Source organism: Nansenia antarctica (genome assembly GCF_963989245.1).
Source record: "Nansenia antarctica genome assembly, chromosome: 6".
Classification (NCBI taxonomy): domain Eukaryota; kingdom Metazoa; phylum Chordata; class Actinopteri; order Argentiniformes; family Microstomatidae; genus Nansenia; species Nansenia antarctica.
Genome location: NC_137676.1, coordinates 59,008,476 through 59,017,104, shown reverse-complemented (window position 1 = coordinate 59,017,104; position 8,629 = coordinate 59,008,476).

Genomic DNA, 8,629 nt, shown 5'->3' with positions numbered 1-8,629 from the left:
TGCTTATTGGTAGTTTTACGCTATATCGTGATGTTAGAATTATAAGGTTCTATCTCCATTTTTGTCAAAATTTAGTTTTTTACATAATCTGATCCATTAGGTGTTTATTAATGCCTGTGGGATGTTATTTTTAAAATGTTGACATTTTTGAGTTAGTAATTCATAAAATACAAAGGTTCCATCTCACAAAACATAATGGAATGTAAAAACTTTGAAGCTCAATATCTCTGAACTGCCCTAAACGGAGATAGAACCTTATAATTCTAAGCTCACGATATATCCATTTACTATAAATGTGGACATCTTAATATAGACATATCATAAATATGTAAGCGAATAAATAAACATACTGTAGCTACGGTTCTTTCACATGCATCATAACACGTTGTCATGGCAGCAATCATTTTATAGAAAATAAAGTAGGCAATTAAACTCTTCACATTGAAGCTGGCTTGTTGATCTCTAGGCTGGATTATGTTATTGTGTCATGTTCTGTTCACTTCTGCTGCTTCCTTGACCAGGTCTCCCTTGCAAAATGACTTTGTGTCTCAATGGACTTTCCCTGGTTAAATAAACAGTTTGTTACATAAAAGAGTTACATAAAATAGAAAACGGCCTGACAGATAAAAATCATTCATATACAGTATGTGTTTCTGTTATGCTAGAGACTTAGCCAGGCTTTATTCAGCCCTCCACTATAGCCTGAATCATTGTGGAAATAGATGGGCCACTGATACATGAAGAATTAGGAGGGAAAAGGGGAAGGATAGGGAAAGAGAGGGGGAGGGTCAGAGAGAGGGGGGTAGGGACAGCTGTCACCGTCTCAGATTCCCAGGTCAGTTGTCTTATCTCCTTTTTTGCCCTTTTCACCCTCTCTTTACAGTAGATTAAAAACACTGTTGAGCCTCTGAATTGAACGAGGAAATCGGACACTTCTCCCTGTCTCGCACGTTTTTCTCTCTCTTTTTCCCCTCTCACTCAAACACACACACACACACACACACACACACACACACACACACACACACACACACACACACACACACAGACCTCCTCTGGGACAGATGGAGAGACGGGATAGAAAGGGGTGAGGAGAGATGGGGGAGACAATAGTCAGCCTCAGAGGGAGCCTCAGAGATCAACCCTGATGAGCTCAACAGGCCAGAGTCGTACTCACTCTGCCGGGGTCACCGGGGTCGTCAGCCATCATCAGGACCGCTGCTTGTTCATGTTCATATCTGCAAATTTGTGACCGTTTCTTTAGTCTTACCAACTTGTTAGAAACACACACACACACACACACACACACACACACACACCGAAAGCATGCATACATACACGTCAAACTCATACACACACACACACACACACACACACACACACACACAGAGGCAGAAAACAGGCAATACACTGTCATTTTGTATTGCTTCTTCTCCCTCCTGTAATGTAACGAGCAGCTGAACTTCAAGAGGAAAATATGTCATCTGAAATGTCATTAAAAATGAATGTAAAAACATGACAACAGTGTCCCTCTCGCACGGTATTAGAATACAAATCACTTCAACTGACCACTCCATCCTACTGGACAATCTTGGAAAAAAGGGTTCTACATTTACATTACATTTTAACAATTTAACAGACTTTTATCCAAAGCCACTTACAATTAGAGATTACGGGCATGACAGGGTTCTAAAAGGGTTCTTAGTTTTTCCAATTTGAAGAACCTCTTTTGGGTTCCATGTTGAGCCCTAATAGGTTCCATTTAGAACCTTGTGTGAAAAGTATATTTTCAGTATAGGCTATTATGGTCCCAACAGGAATCGAACCCACAATCTAAGCTTTGTTAGCGCCATGCCCTACCAACTGAGCCACAGAGGACCACAAAGTATAGCCTCACCTATGATATCATATATGTACAGTATGTATCAACATGCATCAGTATTCATTAATATGGAGCTCTACGGACAGCCCTTTATGCATATGCAACAGGACTCATTGCTACATATGCAAATGATTGCACACATACATGAGTTCCTATTGGTAGAGAGGAGAGAGACAGGAAGTGGGAAGGAGAAACACAGAGAGAGACAGAGAAGGGTGAGGAAGGAAAGAGAGAGAAGGGGGGAGGTGGAGGGGGAACATACACAACCAAGGGAGATGGAGAGAGAGATAGAGATAGAGAGCAAGAGAGAGAGAGAGAGAGAGAGAGAGAGAGAGAATGCAAGAGGGAAATAAACATACATGAGCTTGAGACAAAATGAGTAGAAGAGACAGAAAGAGAGAGAGAAAGAGAGAGAGGGGGGGGGTAGAAGTGTTGTTGTCCAAAGAGGGAAAGGAATGAGAGAAAGAGAGCTAAAACCACACCTCCCAGCAGACCTTATGCTTAAGCTACGTAGATAATACTGCCAAAGCACTCAGCACTCATATGGCTCTTCTTTGCCAAGCCACTGGAGAGACACACCGGATAGAGGAATGAGACTGGATCTCCTGGGTGTGTGTGCGTGTGTGTGTGTGTGTGTGTGTGTGTGTGTGTGTGTGTGTACGTGTGTACGTGTGTGTGTGTGTGTGTGTGTGTGTGTGACAGAGAGAGAAGGAAAGAGACAGAGAGAGAGACGGAGAGAGAGAGAGTGAGAGACTGGCTCCTCTCCTTCCTCTTGCCTGGTTGGACTGGAACCTGCTGAAGCCAAACCCTCTGACGCCGCCACCGAGGATTGTGGGGTGGGGGGGTGGGGTGGGGGTGGGGGGGGTGGGCTACGACACAGGAAGAGGCTCAGGAAAGAGAGTTGGATGGATTCCCTATTCGCTCCTTTACACACACACACGCACACGCACACGTACACACACACACACACACGATCCTCCAAGGAGTGAGGCCTGGATTGATTTTCCCTCTCAAACACCCACTCATTGCGTTTGCATTTTGGCACCCGGATTTCCTCCCATGGCCTAGTAGGACACAGAGACCTGGTTTACGGGTTGCCTCAGTCTCGTTGTGAAATCCTGGTTAAGTACTGGACGACAACACCAAGACCGGGTGGAGACTCAAGGTGCAGTCACAAAGCCATAGCAATAATTTCAAGTCATAACTCTTGCCGAATATAAAAGATGATTTCATGGAATGAATATTGTATAAACACGACTGGTTGAAAAAAACGTCACCTTGGCCATCAGGTGATAAGAAACTGGAGGCTGTCAGACTTGAAGGGCCTACTGAGAGGAAGCCATTTTGAGGTTTGGGGTTTTGGGACACACAAGACCAGTGTGAAGACATTTTGGGGAAATTGCACTCACAAGGCACACTGTAAAGAAACCATTTTGGCATTTCAGGTCTCAAAGCCCACTGACAGGAAGCCATTTTGGGGTTTCGGGACTCACAAGACTCATGAGGTAGCCATTTTGGACCATATTCTCCCCAAAAATATTCCTTTGTGCCCAGTCGACCAGTCATGATGTGAAGACGGTAATCCCATACTTAGAGAATCAACGGATGAAAAAGTCAGAAAATAATGCCTTGTTTTTCTGCATTAATCTGGTAAAGCCTGCAATCCCCTCTGCCTTTCTTACTGATATGATTATGGTAGCTATTACCACATGATTAGTTAGTACTAGTGCCTGGGTCATTGAGATAATATTGATGCTACTTTGTCCGTGTCATCTTTGAACCAGTGGCCTCTCGTAGTTGCTACAGTGACATAAAAGCTTGGCATAGTGGTAGGGTGTTAGTGTTTATTTTTATGTGTGCTTGCCTGTGTGTGAATGTGTGTGTGTATGTGTGTGTATGTGTGTGTGTGTGTGTGTGTGTGTGTGTGTGTGTGTGTGTGTGTGTGCGTGTGTATGTGTGTGTGTGTGTGTGTTTGTGTGTCAGCCAACAGCATAAATTGGGCAGGTGTTGATTCTGTTGCGGCTTTCAAGTCTCAGTGGGGTTGATGTGCGATGCCAACCCCCAACTGGTCCCCACAAACATGGCCTGTGACATGTGACACACACACACACACACACACACCTAGGATGCCTGAAGGTCTGTGATATTGGCAGGGAAGTCCCACACACTGATACAGCGCGTCCTGCCACAGATGTCCACTAGACCTCACACATAATACAACATGGCTACCTACTCACACTAGACCTCAACAACATGGCTACCTACTCACACTAGAACTCAACAACATGGCTACCTACTCACACTAGAACTCAACAACATGGCTGTCTGCTCACACTAGACCTCACACATAATACAACATGGCTACCTAGTCAGGTTGTTTTGGGTGCAAAGATGTCCTATGCCCACTTATTCTACACATGATTTAGAAAAGGGAAAGAATAAAGAGGAAAAAAACCATCACATTCATTATTGATCATTTTGAATGATAGGGTTAGGGTTAGGGTTATTTTGAATGATAGGGTTAGGGTTATAACCCTGTATATATACAGTACCAGTCAAGAGTTTGGACACACTTTCCCATTCAATTGAATTGAAGTGTGTCCACACTTTTGACGGGTACAGTATCTGACGTGTATATACATACACTAATATATATACTAATATTCAATCAATTTGCAATTTAAATATTGACACAGTAATACCAGCCATCACACACACACACACACACACACACACACACACACACACACACACACACACACACACACACACACACACACACACACACACACACACACACACACACACATATGGAACGACTCACCAAACAGACTATCATGTTAGTTTAGGGGGGAGGGCTTATTGTTCTGATCTCATTGAGCCAACGGAATAGCCGAGCAGAAGGAACAGACCCCAAATGTGTTGATTCTTGCCTTGCATTCTTGGCATAGCTCTTTGTCCTTTTCGTTTTTTGTCTCTGATATTTTTTTGCCTCTTTAATACTGAAGCCAAGAGGTCCACTGCCAAATCCCTCCGCTCCGGTTTGGCTCAGCCAAAGAGAGTTTGGCTGGCGATTGACTTTCTTCCCTACTCTCTCTCCCTCTTTCCCTCCCTCGCTTTTCTCTCAGTCTGTTTCTCTCTCTCTGTCTGTCCCTGGGTCTGTCTATGGTCGTCTGTCTCTCGTTCTGTCTTCTCATTCTCTTGTTTCTCTCTTCAACTCCCTCTGTCTACCCCCCCTCTCTCTCTCTCTCTCTCTCTCTCTCTCTCTCTCTCTCTCTCTCTCTCTCTCTCTCTCTCTCTGTGTCTCCCTCTCCTTCTTTCTCTCTCTGTCTCCCTCTCCTTCTTTCTCTCTCTGTCTCCCTCTCCTTCTTTCTCTCTCTGTCTCCCTCTCTCTCTGTGTCTCCCTCTCCTTCTTTCTCTCTCTGTCTCCCTCTCTCTCTCTCTCTGTGTCTCCCTCTCCTTCTTTCTCTCTCTGTCTCCCTCTCCTTCTTTCTCTCTCTGTCTCCCTCTCCTTCTTTCTCTCTCTGTCTCCCTCTCCTTCTTTCTCTCTCCCTTTCTCATTCTCTCCCTCTCTCTGTTCAGACTGGTAGAGTCGGTTTGTTGGTAGGCTAGGAAGGAACACATGGTTCACTATTGGCAATGTGTTCATGTGTGTGTGTGTGTGTGTGTGTGTGTGTATGTATGTGTGTGTGTTTGTGAAAGTGTGTGTGTGTGTGTGTGTGTGTGTGTGTGCGTGTGCGTGTGCGCGTGTGTGTGAGTGTGAGTGTGTGCGTGTGTGTGTGTGGAAGGCTTTTTTTCACCTTCACATATTACCACAGTAATTCTGATGATCAAATGAGGACATATTTGGTGTTTACATAGAACTGGTTTGCATCCTATGTGTACGTGTCAAATATAATAATCAAAAATCTTTCTTGCACACATTTTTGTAACATATGCCGTGGGTGTAATCCCCATGACTAACATAGCTAAAATTGCAGGGACCTACAATGGAAAAAATCTCCCGTTCTTAAGACTGTGGTGGTATCTGCATAATATGAGCAAATATGAGCTTAAACTGAATGCAATGGAGGTCATTTGCTCTTCCCTGCATCTTGTATGGAATTGAATTACAGATCTTGACCCTGTGTGTTAGAGCAGCAACGTCACACACTCACACACTGTTCAACAAAGCCTGCTTGCTATTCTCTTCAACCTCTATCTGCGCCTCTGATCATGAACCGTGCTTTATTCAGCCACTTTGACTGGAATTTAATTAGGCCAGAATATCAATATTAAAACACATATCTATCTCCCCCCTACTCTCTCTCCCTCTTCCCTCCCCCCCCTCTCTCTCTCTTTGTTTCTCTCTCCCTCCGTACAGCTGGTGAGGGCATGGTTGTGGCTGCCCCTCCCCCCACTGTTTGAACAAACCAATAAGAGACCATGTCAGCAGAATCAACCACCCCCCTTTTCCCCAACCATACACCCCACCCCCCCCCAACCCTATCCATCCCTAACCCCCTCCCCCAGAGCCCTCTGACTCTCCACCCCATCCCCCCCATCACTCTCTACCCCTAACCCACTTACGCATACCCCAGTCACCCCCTCCTCACCCCCAGCCCCAAACACCCACGGGACTCCCCCAACCCTTCTTCCCCCCAACCCCCCTCTCTTTCCCCTCGCCCTCCCTTTTTCTCTCCTCAACCTCTTTCTTCCACTCTTTCCCCTCCACCTTTATCTCTCTCTACCTCCCTCTATATGCCCCCCCTCCTGCGGCCTTATCATATGAATATCGGTAGCACACTGGGTGAAAAATGGATCCTTCCCGCCTGTCTGCGGACGCAGGCTGCCACAGCATATTAGCCAGTGTGTGTGTGTGTGTGTGTGTGTGTGTGTGTGTGTGTGGAGGCTTGCAGCTCGCGGGAGAGAGGGATGAGAGAGGGAGGGGTATATTTGCATATCATCAAAGTAGGGAAAGGGGATGTAATGACGAGGGGGGGGGGGGTATGTGTTTGTGTGTGTTAGGTGGGGGTCTGTGTGTGTGTGTGTGTATGTGTGTGTGCGTGTGTGTGTGTGTGCGTGTGTGTGTGTGTGTGTGTGTGTGTTAGGTAGGGAGGTGGGGGTAGAGTGTGTGTGAAATGAGAGAACAAAACCAAAAGGGAATAGGGTTTAGGACGTAAGGCGGTGTGTGTGTGTGTGTGTGTGTGTGTGTGTGTGTGTGTGTGTGTGTGTGTGTGTGTGTGTGTGTGTGAGTGTGTGTGAGAGAAACCTCTCCATTCACCCACTCCCGTGCAGCAATGTGTATTATCTTGGATGAGTTGCAAGAAGGAATACTAGGAATAATTTCCCTATATCTCGGGATATTGCATATTAAATCAGTAGGCTATGTTCTACATAGAATGCCTATAGACCTACTGTCTATATACATAAGGCTACACTAGCATTCATGTTGTGTAGGCATACATAGCTTTTTATTATGCATATTCATCATACATATAAAACATCTAAATATGTTTTTGATGTCATGTCAGATCACATAGTTTCTGATGAATGGCTGTGGTGAAACAGTATTATATTGTTAGAACAGCAAAAATCTCTGTTTTGCTAAACTTTGCAATACATTTTTTAAACGGACTTGAAGCTATAAGCAGCTGCAATGGGGTAGGCTCGTATTGGTAAATAAATAATTTAAAGCCCCCTTTTAGCCTTGCTACCGTCTCTGCCATCCATGGCGTTTGAGTTACCAGACGAAACCAATCAACTATCGATACAACACAAATACCCGATCTCGGTTGTTTCGAACAGTTCTCGTATGTTATTTTTTAAATTACTAAATAGATTGATACATAATGGCTAACAACACAAAAATATTTACGCCCGGTGTGTTTTATAACACGCCTCGGTCAATGTAATAACGTGAGAACGACGTGTGAAAAACAGCTACGAACAATGTATGTGTTCTGGTTTCGATATGTTAGGCCTTAGGTTGAAAGCCCCGTTGACGGTCTGTCACATTTCACGCCGACACCGAGCAGCGAACACGGTGAGACACACAGAGACACTCACCATACGATCGACAGCAGAGTGACTAGATCTCTGTGAGTACAGTCGAAGATAAGATCGTGTTGTATTGAGGGTAAGTCAACCAGTTTACTAGCCAGGGAGACTGGGGGAAAAACGGATAGATTCGCAACGCCGAACGAAGAGGCGGGGTCCTACTTTTAGCTGGCATTAAATGTAGCTGTGTTTCTTTCTTTGTAAATTTGAGGTTGACCACTTTTTCATCCGAGCTCGTTACGCGTCGCTTGGTTTTCTCTCAGTGCCAGTGGGACGGAGGAGCACGAAATAATCGATTCAGAGTAAGTTAAGCGCTATATTTTGTTTATTTGTTTAAACATTGTTAATGGGTTTAAGGGGGATTCAATGCGTGGGTGTGGAGCTGTTGGGTTATACTGTGTTGAAGAGGGGAGGAGGAGGGGGTTGACAGCCGTGAGAGATGGTCAGCTAGCCTCGTTAGCTTCCCTCACAGGGACTCGCAGTGAAGCTGTTAGCTCAATAAGTTTCCGTCGTCCCTCAAAACTATCAAAAGTAACCTCGAAACTTAACATAATGTTAACAATTATTATAATGTTAATAGTTGAGCATGTTAGCGCCGTAGTTTGTGTATGTTGTGACCGAGAATAGGCGGTAGACCGTGTACTATTGCGAGCTAACGTGCTAGCTTAGCCGTGGCGTTAACGGTGGTTTAAAGCCCGACGTCAGGCG